The sequence below is a fragment of the Poeciliopsis prolifica genome, unplaced genomic scaffold (genome assembly GCF_027474105.1).
Source record: "Poeciliopsis prolifica strain line A6 unplaced genomic scaffold, Auburn_PproV2 SCAFFOLD007, whole genome shotgun sequence".
NCBI classification, from domain to species: domain Eukaryota; kingdom Metazoa; phylum Chordata; class Actinopteri; order Cyprinodontiformes; family Poeciliidae; genus Poeciliopsis; species Poeciliopsis prolifica.
The window spans coordinates 13,125,643-13,137,647 of NW_026562382.1; the positions used below are offsets into that span (position 1 = coordinate 13,125,643).

Below are 12,005 nucleotides of genomic sequence, written 5' to 3' on the forward strand. Positions count from 1 at the left end.
AGCTGCAGCTTGGCGACAAAAAACCAAAATGTTCAGACAACAAATAAAGCAAACGACTAAAAACATCCCAGTTCTCTATGTTTGGGTGTACTGTTAGTGGGGACAATACCCTTCATTCATTAGAGATGAATCATATCCGTGTCTAATGGACTCATTAAGCCAGAGTTAACAAACACAAGGTTTGAGTCCAGCAAATTTCTTTTTGTTTTCACCTCTACTGCACAGAGCTGGGTCGATGAGGTAATCCTGAGCTACAGTCTAAACAGACTTTATCTGAGCCGCACAAACAAAGATAAGCCAATCAACTCAATCTGGGTTTGTATCAGTTCTCTGGTCTATGGTGTGTCTCTGGCTGCATATTTTCCCAGTCTGTATTGGCAGCTCTGTTGTTGCTGTTAAATGATTCACTTCAGAGCAGCAAGAAACAACTGAGATTTTGCAATAAACATGGACTGTGCAAATCAGGATTTCTGAAAATCTAATTAATTTGTGTGACTAGATCAAAAGGTGAGTGCATTTCAACAGGACATGAATTACAACACGTGTATTAGTGCAGGAAAAACATAAAATAATACAATGATAGATGCAAATGTGATACCACCATTAGAGGGAAGCCTGTCATTGCGGTGCAATACTTCCCAACGGAAAAATGCAAAAAAAAGTCATGAAAAAATAACCGACACAGACGTCCAAACAGGCTGAGGCCACACCTGCAGTTTCTTTCATCATTACCACAGCCAAAACTGTTTCGCTAGGAGACAAGCGAAACAGTTTTTAAAACTTTATGTGAACCAGTAGCTACAATCAAAGCTGTTTTCACATCCTTTTCTGCTAGATAAAAAAAGTTGGCAAATAGGATTATGAAATGTTGATACAGAAAAATATGTGCTGTCTATCCTGCCTTCAAAATAATCAGTAGCTCACACTATAGTTTGTTATTCTACAATTTATTTTTATGCTATTAATTTAAAATGAAATTTCTATTTAGAGTTATTTTACAAGGCAAAGTGCTTACTTTCCTGGGTAGTAGATGAGTAAAACTAGTAAAGTAGAACATATTTTGCTGCAGAATGTAATTAGTGTTACATAAGAAAAGAATAGATATGTTAGCAGAGGGATGCCATCTCAAGAACAAGGTTTTGAATGGATTATGCATGTGGGTTTGAATCAGCATTCCTCACCATCTTCTTGTCTTAGCCCGAATGAGCCCAGCCAGGTTAGTGAAAGAGTCTGGGATTTTTCAAGGTCAGCTTAGCTCGGTCCGTCATAAATTATTAAACCCATGCAAGCTCTGTAGCTGCACTCTTTAACACCAGCTTTTTAGGCAAAATCCTTGGTTCCTGCAGTTTATCTTATTTTATTCTAATACAGGTGAGATCAAAGTGTGAAAGGCAAATCAAAAAGGAAAGGTTGTCCTCTTTACTCTGATCTCCCTTAATGAAATCTTACCTCTCCTTATTGGTGGTAATTTAATCTTAAACAGCATCTTTATACACAAAACCGAAACATAATTGAGGACATGGAGCAAGATTTGGAAGTTAGTGGTCAAAATGTTCGTGCTGTCCATGGGATCCAGCAAAATCATTGAAGAGGACGCTGAGAATAATTGGCATCACTATTTTACTTTTTCGTTTGTATGCATGAGGCTGTGGAGCAGCTGGTCAGAGCTTATGTGAAGATAGAAAGAGCTGAAAAAAATGCCAATGTATGAAGAATATCCCCAAAATAGATGGATGTTCACCTTCCAGCAGGACGATCTTAAACATACAGTCAGAACTGCATAAAATGGTTTTAATCATGCATTAAAAACAACTCACATAATCTCCAAATCTACATCTATGTAGTTGATGCAGATTTTATGGTAATTCTGTGGTAATAAAAAAAGAAAACAAACAAAGCATGTGAGCAAATCTGGTTCAGATAGCACACAAAAAAGTGAAGCAATAGTCGAAGTGAAAGGTTGTTCTACAAGTACTGACACAGGAGAACTGAATAAAAGTGCAAGAAACAATTATGAGATTTCAATTTTTTAAAAAAAAGTTTGTAATCCATGTATCATGCATTTTTTTGTGTTGGTCTAACACCTAAAATGTCAACAAAATACATTAAAGTTTGTGGTCATCAAGTTAAAAAAGGTATACATTATTTTGCAACATTATTTTGTTTAACTATTTCGAAAAGCATGTCAAGTTATGAAGGTATGAATGCCTTCAGGTAAACTCAACTTCTCTCCCCCCAACTTAACATTGTACATTATATTGGGAACAGTTTGTTTATGTCGGTTTGTTTTTGTTCCTGAGATTCTGTTGTCGGATAATGACACCACTACATAGGGCACATTGATTAACTGTCATTCTTGTCTCCTACTTTCAGCTCCAACACATTGCGTCTTTCGGTTTAGGCTATTTTTGCAGTAATATTTTTGTAGCTCTGAAGCTAAAAGATCAGTTTTATATATACATTTTCAGCAGAGCTAACCAGCGAGAGTAAATCTCGACCAAAACAAAGCATGGAGTTATCTTATTTCCTTTGTTACATTTGTAAAGTAAATGGAGAGTTTGGTGCTCCCTGTCATGCACACATCTACACATCAGCCAGACACCTTTCCTACTAGGCGAGGGATTAACTCTAATACCCGACTACAGTGACTCAGTCTGGTGTAATAAGCTGTGCTTCTCTCAATAGTAACAACAACCAGCCATTCACCTGCAGCGTAGGCATCCCTGCACTGAAATAGCACAGTGTATTAATAGCAACAACAACAAAAAAAAAGCAATGGAAATAATACAGGAGTCAAGTCTTCCCACAGGAATAAAGATGACAAATGGCTAGAAAGACAGAAGGGCAGACAGGTAGTCATACACCTCTGTGAAATTCTAACTGAGTTAAAAGACTTTGAGAGTAAAGGTCAACAACTGACAGGCCACTGAGACTGAAGTCAATATGTCCCTGAGCAAATCAATACAGCTATCCAAAGCCCACAATGACAAAGACATGGAAAACTACGTTTCTGCAAACATACATGTCAGACTCCTAACAGGGTTATAATCTTTTATAAGGATGATAATGTGGGTAGGTGCAGAGAATGAACTTGGCTGCTGTGCCTCCTTCATCCCGTCCTCCTCCCTCATAGGCTAGGCTCTGGGAACTGAGGCGTACGCACATCCAGAGCTAAAATTAGCTCTGCTGCAGCTGGAGGGCCAGAAGTATTGGGATGGGCTGTGTTAGTCAAACACACATACACACACATGCACACACGCATATACACAGTTCCACCAATTAGACTGGGCCAGAAACAGCACAGGTGACTGCTAACAACATCCTGTTCCCCTGCCTCCACTGCTCCACAAACTGGGGCATACAAATGCTTCTGATGCAAATGATGTGTGGATACACACCCGGCTACCAGATGCTGGGCCTACCAAAAGTATTCACAACCCTTGAACTTATTTTAATGGGATTTTATGTAACCAGTGCAAAGAAGTGCACAATTGTGAAGTGGAAGGAAAATGTCACATAAATTTCTGATTTCTTATTAATAAAAAAAAAAAAAACTATAGTGTGGTGGAAAAATAATACTGCACCACAATAAACACACTATCCTGGTCCTGAATGGTGCTTGTAATTTAACGCTGTGGGGAATTTTTTATTTTTTTTACGAGCACTCACAAAGAAGCTTTCACAGCTGATGGGAGGATTTACGGTAGCAAACCAAGAAGAAAATCTACTAAAGAAGGGATTCATGAGTTACTATAGTGTACCCCTAGTGGTAATCACAGACATTAGGTACCTTAGCCCCCCCAACAAATAGCTAATTATATATCAACTCTATATCAATATATAGAGTTGATATATTTGTAAATACTTCAGACCCCCTCTAAAAACGCTTATGACAGACTGTTCAATAGTTCAAATATATAATATGCATTAATACTCATGGGGACCAAATGGGTGGATTTTCCACAATAATTTGGAAACAAGTTCCAAAGAAAAGTCCATCGTTACTGCAAATACTGAATTACAAAAAGGGTGACGGTTCACTCTATCCATCCATCATCTGTCATCCATCATCCTTTTCCCAACATCTCTAAATTCAATGTCTGAATTCCTGCATCTGCATGTCCTGCAGCTCCACAGAGGCCTGGTACTGAGCCATTCCCTCTCAGGGAGGGCCCACACTGAAATGATTTATATCTGGATGCTGGGTTATCAACAACGCGTTTTGCAGCTAATACACACAATATTTGCATTCAGAGGCTGAACATTAACCACCAAAATACTGAAAGGTAAATGTGGTCTTCCGACAGGAATAAAGATGACAGATTATGTTTTTAAAACATAATCTGTCAAACTCCTCATTAAATAAATTAACCAAGTCTTTAAGTTCAGGGATTTATGATAGCGTTGATAGAAATCGTAACACCAGCCACATGACTGCTAATCCCACAGTGTTTAGCTCTGCTGCTGACTAAGCGTGCATGATGTCTCATACTTCAGAAAAAAGAGGGGGGAGGGATGTGGAAAGAACAGCTACATAAGCTGCTCAGCACGTCTAACAATGGGCCACCTTGAGGTTTTGTGGCATGCAGAGACATTTAACACAGGCCAGGGACCAACAAGAGGGTTGCAGCTGGAACACCAAGGATGCTGTCAGGTCTCCAATCCAGCCAGAGGACATTAAGCTCCTTTTACTGAATATATGCATTAGAAAAATTAAACTAACTAAGGGTATATGGAAAAGAACAAAGTGGGATACAGTTGGCTCCAGTCATAGTGCTGGAATGAGGCAAAGAAATTACATTAGCAGGACAATGACAGAGTTCTGTAAGCAACCTTAGCAAAGCAAATGTGCATTAACCACTGAGGTTTGGCCAGACATTTTATTCCTAATGAAATACCCAATCACTGCAAGCACTGAACTGCCAGACATCTACAAATTATGGAATTATATAAACTACCTTTAACGTCCCGGGTTTTTCTTGTCAGACAGACTAGGTTGCAAACTCTTGCATGCATCGCTCCACTAAACAACTCCACTTTCCTTTCCCTTTCTTGCCATCATATCACAAAAAAAAAAAATAATAAAATAAAAATAGCTGGCAATAACTCAAAGGCTCTCTGAAATCAACCCGGCTTTGGCATCAGCTCAGCTTCAGAAGGAGAGCAAGTCGTGACCAGCAAACGGAGCAGGAAAGCAGACCAACAGGAAGCAAAGACTCTGAGGATGAATGTTCCTATAGGAGCCTTACTTAGCATTCTATTCTAAAGATACATACAGAACCTGTGCTCCCCTCCACATACACACGGTGTCAGATATGGGGAGGAGAAGGTGGCACGATCTTCCAGTTTTATCACTTAACACGCATTAAAGTCACCTGTAAAGTGTTCAGTTTTCAGTTCACACAAGAACCACAAATTGAGAAATGTTTTGGTGAAAGTACCACCTGCATCTTTTCAATAGGAAGTAGAATTAGAGCTAAAAGTTGTTTTTTTCTAGAAGCAGAAAAATAGTTTATCAAACTTGGCCAAGAGTAAAGAGTTTTTTTATGACTTAGGAGTGAATCATTTGCTCATTTTACACAATGATCACTAAGTTTCTGTTTTATCTGTTAGAAAATTATTCATACATGGTAAAGCAATTACATAAAGAGCTTTATGCAAAATTAAAATGGAAGGAAATAAAAAAAAACAAATTGGAAAGGACAAGACAAATGTGCCGGAAACAGCAGTTAAGTTTATTTGAAGGTCTGAGGAGATGATATGAAAATAATTATGACAAAGAGATCCAACTCAAGGTAGACAAACACTCTCAGAGGTATAGAGTGTGACAAATAAAAATAATTTAAGAAACTAAATAACCTCATAAAGAGACAATACATTAAAAATATTTTAAAAAATAAATGCACACACAATACAAGATATAAATTCAAACATATTTAGAGTGTCATTAAATTCATTGGATACTAATAGTATGAAAAACCAAAATGGAGCATATAGCTAAATCAAACAGATTAAGATTATGTTTCAAGAACCAATAAAATTTGGTTCTTTAAACATAATCATCAAGGCCTGGATAATTATGCATTTTTGGAGCTTCTATTAAAGCTAAACAGCTAATCATTTTATTGAGGTCTGATAGTATCTCACACAACCAGTTTATTAATTATGAGCCTGGAATTTACACCTCATAAACAAATCTGCTCCATTTTGGAAAAAACTTTCTTGCAGCTAAGGCAAATAGAAAAACCCAAGCCATTTTCTTTCAAGGCTTGACTTGGAGAGAATAAACGCCTTTATCTCATCTTGTCTTGACTACTGGAATGCACTTCATGCTGGTATCAGTCAAGCATCCCTTTCAGATCTTCAGCTTGTTAAAAATGCTGCTGCACCTCGTAACTGGTACACAGACATAAACACATCTCTCCAGTCTTCTCCTCCCTTCTTTGGTTCCCTCTGCATCATGGAATAACTTTCAAATCTAAATGTTGGCTTATAAATACCGGAATAGTCAATGAGGAGATAGAAGTTTTTCTTTTGTGCCTCCTGAATTTTGGAATCTGTCGCCTGTAAATATTAGACAACTTTCCTTAATGTTTTTATTTTTTCATATACAGTTATGAAGTATCTGAACAAGAGGAACAGAGATTCATCTCTCTTAATAAAAGTATTGTTAATTCAAACATCCTATACAGTCTCGAGGTATTACCTCAAGACAAGAAACATCACAACACTTTGTTAAAAACTTGTTTAAATATTAAACAATTTTGAGAGCAAGCTTTTCCTACGTAGTTTAAATGATTGAGCTGAAACTGTCTGTGTGTGTGAGGGAGGACATGAATAGTGGAAAATGCCTCTCCAACAATTTAAGCTGTTGTCCCTCAGCTGATTCCATGACGCCACTTTGCTTTTAGCTTGTGCACTCGTCAATGAGCTGCTGAGATTCCTCTGCTTGATCTGAGTTCATCACCAAAGGGGAATAGCGACTGGTAAATACGTTCTTTTCTGTAATTATCTGATTTGTGTATAAGAGAACACAAAAAACAACTAATAAGACCATAAATGTTTGGGCTCCATATATGCTCACATTGGTCAACGAGACCAAAGTTTGAAAAAAGTCAAAACAAAGGGGGAAAAAAAAATCAATCAATCAATATTTCACACAAAACCAGTCACAAGAAATGCTTGGAGAAAGCATTATTTAGATTAATTCTTTAGCCGTCGGCATGTTCACAAAGTGTTAAAACAAACATGAACAAAGATCTATATATCTTATATTTATTATCAATAATTTGTCGAAAGCTTAGTCCATGATGGAAATACCTGTTGAGAGTCATCTATCTATTCACTGAGGACAGGCAGAGAAGTGGATTAAAGTTTAACCACTTGATCCAACAACACAGAACTGCATGAATAATGCAGATTCAAACACAGCACTGACCAAAAGGAACCAAGGCAGGTGAAAAGTCTGTAGCACAATCAAGCGCCTGTCCTTCACACCAGAATAACAAAGATATTATTTTGATACCAAAGGAACATAGAATGTGACCCAGTGATTCAGATTGTTTTTAACTAACCCTTACTGCCATTTTATATCCTCAAGGAGAAAGATTTTTCACCCACATACTTAAACTTTGTATATTTGTTTACTTAAAGATCCAAATTTGTCTCTACATTACTAATCTGTCTTCCTATAGCAATTTAGTTGTATTGGAAAGAAGGTAGAAGCTCCCCTTGACCAACAACCTTGTGTCCACTAAAGCCAAACTAAAAGTTGCTTAATCAATAATTTTTATTGCATTAAATTCAGAAAACAGTCCCAACACTGATAAACATGTATTCCTAAACCATTGTTGATTGTATCTTATAAAATGTAATTGAAACATGCTTTTACAGTTATTTCATTTAAAAAAAAAAGTGTATTCAGAGACCTTCTTTCATTTCTATGTGGGGGTCTGTTGATAAAACTTGGATATTATGTTACATTTTTCTACAAAAATTTAAGAAATTGAAGAACTTTCATTTGGACTCCAGGATGTTCAATGAATGACTGAATAGAATTGTGGAGTAAACTTTGTTCACACGTTGAAATTTTGAAAAAATAAATTAATTTCATTTTTAATGTTTTGTGTTCAATCTAAGGTTAGCCTAAGTGTTAAAAAAAACTTTAAAAGCAGCCCTGAGTAGTCATCTCCATCATATAGCTGGACATTTCCTCAAAAACCACCTTCTTTCTTACTTCAAAGTAAAATCGAAAAAGTAAAATTGAACATTGTGCAAGTACCTGACTTTAGTTTGTCTAGCACACCAAAGGCAAACTGAAGAACCTGAAGGTTAAACAGTAACTTATAGTGCTGCAAAAGACAACACACATCCTGCTGTTCTTCCTCCTGTGAACTGCTGTTTGGCTCACAAAGCAGCATGTATGTCTGAGACAGCCAACACACACTTCATATCTGGCAGTGCAATGAGTCAGCAGTGGCATTACTCTCCCTGCATGCCAACTACACGTCCAGCTGACTGCATGCAACAAAAACTAAAAAGGCCTTTAATGACTTGTGAGGTAATATAGGAACCGACTTTGATGCTTAACAGAGTTCACTGAAGAAATGAAACAAATGTATCTCCAAGCTGAACATGAGGAACTATGAGGTTTCTCACATGTTCAGCCTCATGGTGTGCAACAACATGGTAATTCGTCTTTTTTTCCGTTCGAAGAAGAGGAAAGGGAGGGTGGGGGTTCATGTCTGCCTGTGTGACTCTGTGGGAGGGAGCACTGTACAGTGGAAAATAGTCCCCACTGCTAATCCATGCCAGGCTAATTACAGCTTTGATCCTCTGTGTGTGTGCATCACCAGTGGTGGGAGGGAGCTAACAAACTGTGAGGGTTCAATACAGCAACAGAGATGCTTTAGTGTAGACACACTTTGATATGCTCGCAATTGGTCCAGATAGACTACCTGCAAATAAACCTAACTATTATTATTTACATTAAATACATAATAAAACTGCTGCTAACTGAACAGTCACTGGAGTCACTTAAACAGTGCATGGTCCTGTTGCTGCAGCTTCCAGTTGTATATTAAAGTCTTTGCCCTCATTAAAGATGTTGGGCTGAACAGATTACAGCACTGAGCAGCACATGAAATTCAACTCCTGCAGACGGGGACATAGATTAAGTGGGTAAATGGAGTTTCTGTCTAAAATAGACCACAGCTCTGATGATAGCCCAGTCCCAAAACACATGGAAGCAGAGATGCAGCAAGGGAGGAAGAGGAGGAAGGCGGCTGACGATGAGCAGCAGATGGCATGGAATTATCTAGATCTTCAGCTCTGCATCTTTTGCCTATTACATCATTATTGTAATGGCAGCTTATCAATCTAGAGCGTCATCATTTTAAATCATGTTTAATTAATTCACTGGTTCAGTAGCTAAAAGTAAGGATAAACGATTATATCTTTAAGAACGACATTGCACTATGAGACAACAATTTGACTAAAGTAAAACTAACCATCATTAGGAATGAAGCATTTCTGTTGACAGGAGAGTAGCTTGAAGGCCCCTTTCCATCCTAAACAGCTGGGGTCTGTCAGGTTGGGAAAACAGCACCAATGTGCTTTAAAACAGCTGCCAACTTAATGCCCAAAGGGCCCCATGGCAGTGCTGGGACATCTTTATTTACAAAGGAACCTCAGTGTCCAACAAGAGATTTCTTAGTTACACTATACATTAGCAGGGTACCAGAACAAAGACAATGTTTTGCAAAAATATTCGCGCCCTTTGGTTGTTCATACAACTTCCATTACTTGCAAATTCAGCTTCAGGTCTTCTAGGTAACATTTGGGCAGACATTTTCTCTCGCTCTTCTTTGCAAAATATCTCACTTGGTCAGGTGAAATGGAGAGCACTGATGAGTATCAATTTTAAAACCTTACATCAAATTCCTCATTAGCTTTAGGTCAGGACTTTGAATGGACCATTTTGACACATGTATATGCCTTAATTTAAAACCCATTCCATGAAGTTCTGGGTGTATGTTTAGAGTCCCTCTGGCTGGTCTGTAAGATAAAATTCTTTCAATATACATTGGATGAATATGAATACTTCTGTGCCTTTAGGGTTAACTGGACTTCAACTATAGAATGTTACATATTTTCTAAATCCAAAAATACCAGTCAAAATTCAATATTTTCCCATCAATCTTTTTTAGTTCATGAACTCAGGAACTTTTTCTATATTTGAAAATTGGTAACGTCATACAGGAACAAAGTGTGGCAAAAAGAACATGATGGGTTATAGATGAACAAGCAGATTAAATAGATAGGTAGTGAGATAGATACTCTATCTGACCCAAAATGGATGATACACAAATGTATGGCAGGACAAATGGATGTCAGGAAGAATAGATGAATGAATGATGGACAGATGAATGCATAGATGAAAAAAATTAAAAGACAAGCAGACTAACAGGAGCATGAACAAAGACACAGATGGACTTTAAGGCAATGAGACAGACATTTTGATGGGTAGGTGGACAGTCAGATGAATGGACAAAGAGACAAACTGATCATTGGACAACAAGCTGAATGGATAACAACATAGATAAACAAATAAGCTGATGGATAAATAATTTAAAAGGTTAAGGGATGGTCAGATTGCTGTATGTAGCGATGAATAAATGGCAAACGTATATACAGTTTGGTAAAGCAGACAGATGGATGGATAGCAATATATTTTTTAAAGAGAATATATAGAAACATGTTTCAACACTATTTTCTTTTACAGACCTACACAGACCTGGAAAACAATTAGATTCTACACTTTTCCCAGTCTGTCGTACATGAATCCCGGTTCCTCAGGAGGAATATTTCTGTGGCAAATTACAGAGTGCCATCTATAATAAAACAATGAAGCATCATTGTTTTAGCAGACCACCACACTGTTACAAAATGAGGAGGGGTACTAACCTACCATGGTCCCAATGTTATGACTGCTCATTGTTCATTAATGCACTGCTTCACTTAGCAGTAACTTTGTTAATGTAACTACCATAACAGCACACCTATTGCAGCCATATCATATCAGATATGAATGTTGCATAAAACTGGCGAAATAAGAGAAAATTCAAGCTTCCGCACCTATTTTTCAAAATAAGACAGCCAGTTCTGCCGTCGGAGGAGTTCATCCTTCCCCAAAAAAACGACACAATACATATATATATATATATATATATATATATATATATATATATATATATATATATACTCTAAACATTCAACATTAAATGTGTAGTGGTCAGAAATAAAACTATCAACACACTGTGGTGTTTAACCTAAAACACTGAAGCTAACTAACCAGTTATACTGACGATTCAGAGGTATGCAGCTCCGTTAGCCGGTTAGTTTGTTGTTAGCTAGGGTTTCATTTAAAACAAAAAGTGCCACGACAACCTGAGCCCGAACACAAGAGTTAGCTGCCTTAGCACGTCTCGCATACCGTTAGCATGCCTCTTCTTGTCAGCAGCTGGTGGACATCCTCGCTTTTCATCAGTCGTGACCAGGCCAAGGCTCGGTTAACTGAGGCTGACTGCTGGCAGCCAAGAACCGACACCGGGAGCATCTGCTGTGTGTGTGTGCGGTCCCCAGCTACCCGTCCTGGCACAACCTGACGCTGAGGAAGTCTCCTGGTTGGCTGCGGGTTAACATCCACAAGAGTGCTGATGATGTTCCAAGTCACCAGCAGCCCCCCCTGACTGACTGACTGACTACCTGAGCAATTCTGTTTTCCCCCCAAGCTCGAGTGTAAAATTAATACTCACTTGGACTGCAGAATGCCAAACGAGCCGGAACACATTGACTGTAAAACAAGGAGGCAGAGGATGTGTTTGCCCAGGGCGGTCACTCAGGTCGGGTACTTTTCCTTCCAATGATCCCTGTGTGTCTCCGAGCTTCAAATGATCTCTCCACACTGCAATGGTGCTGAAAGACAGTGCAACGCGATTGGCTGG

At 38.2% G+C, this 12,005-nt stretch overlaps 1 protein-coding gene across 5 annotated transcripts in view; it reads right to left on the reverse strand.

Annotated features, from left to right (window-relative positions):
• The window catches only part of LOC129360980 (hyccin 2-like), a 48,097-nt gene extending 36,092 nt beyond the window's left edge, over positions 1-12,005 (reverse strand). Inside the window, exons 1-2 of one of the 5 annotated variants that reach the window (XM_055031531.1) lie at positions 11,817-12,005; positions 11,495-11,689 (exon numbers count right to left, since the gene is read on the reverse strand). The gene's annotated coding sequence lies outside the window, so the exon portion shown is untranslated. The remainder of the gene's footprint in view (positions 1-11,494; positions 11,690-11,816) is intronic. The other 4 variants (XM_055031533.1, XM_055031535.1, XM_055031536.1 and 1 more) reach the window with 4 other exon arrangements.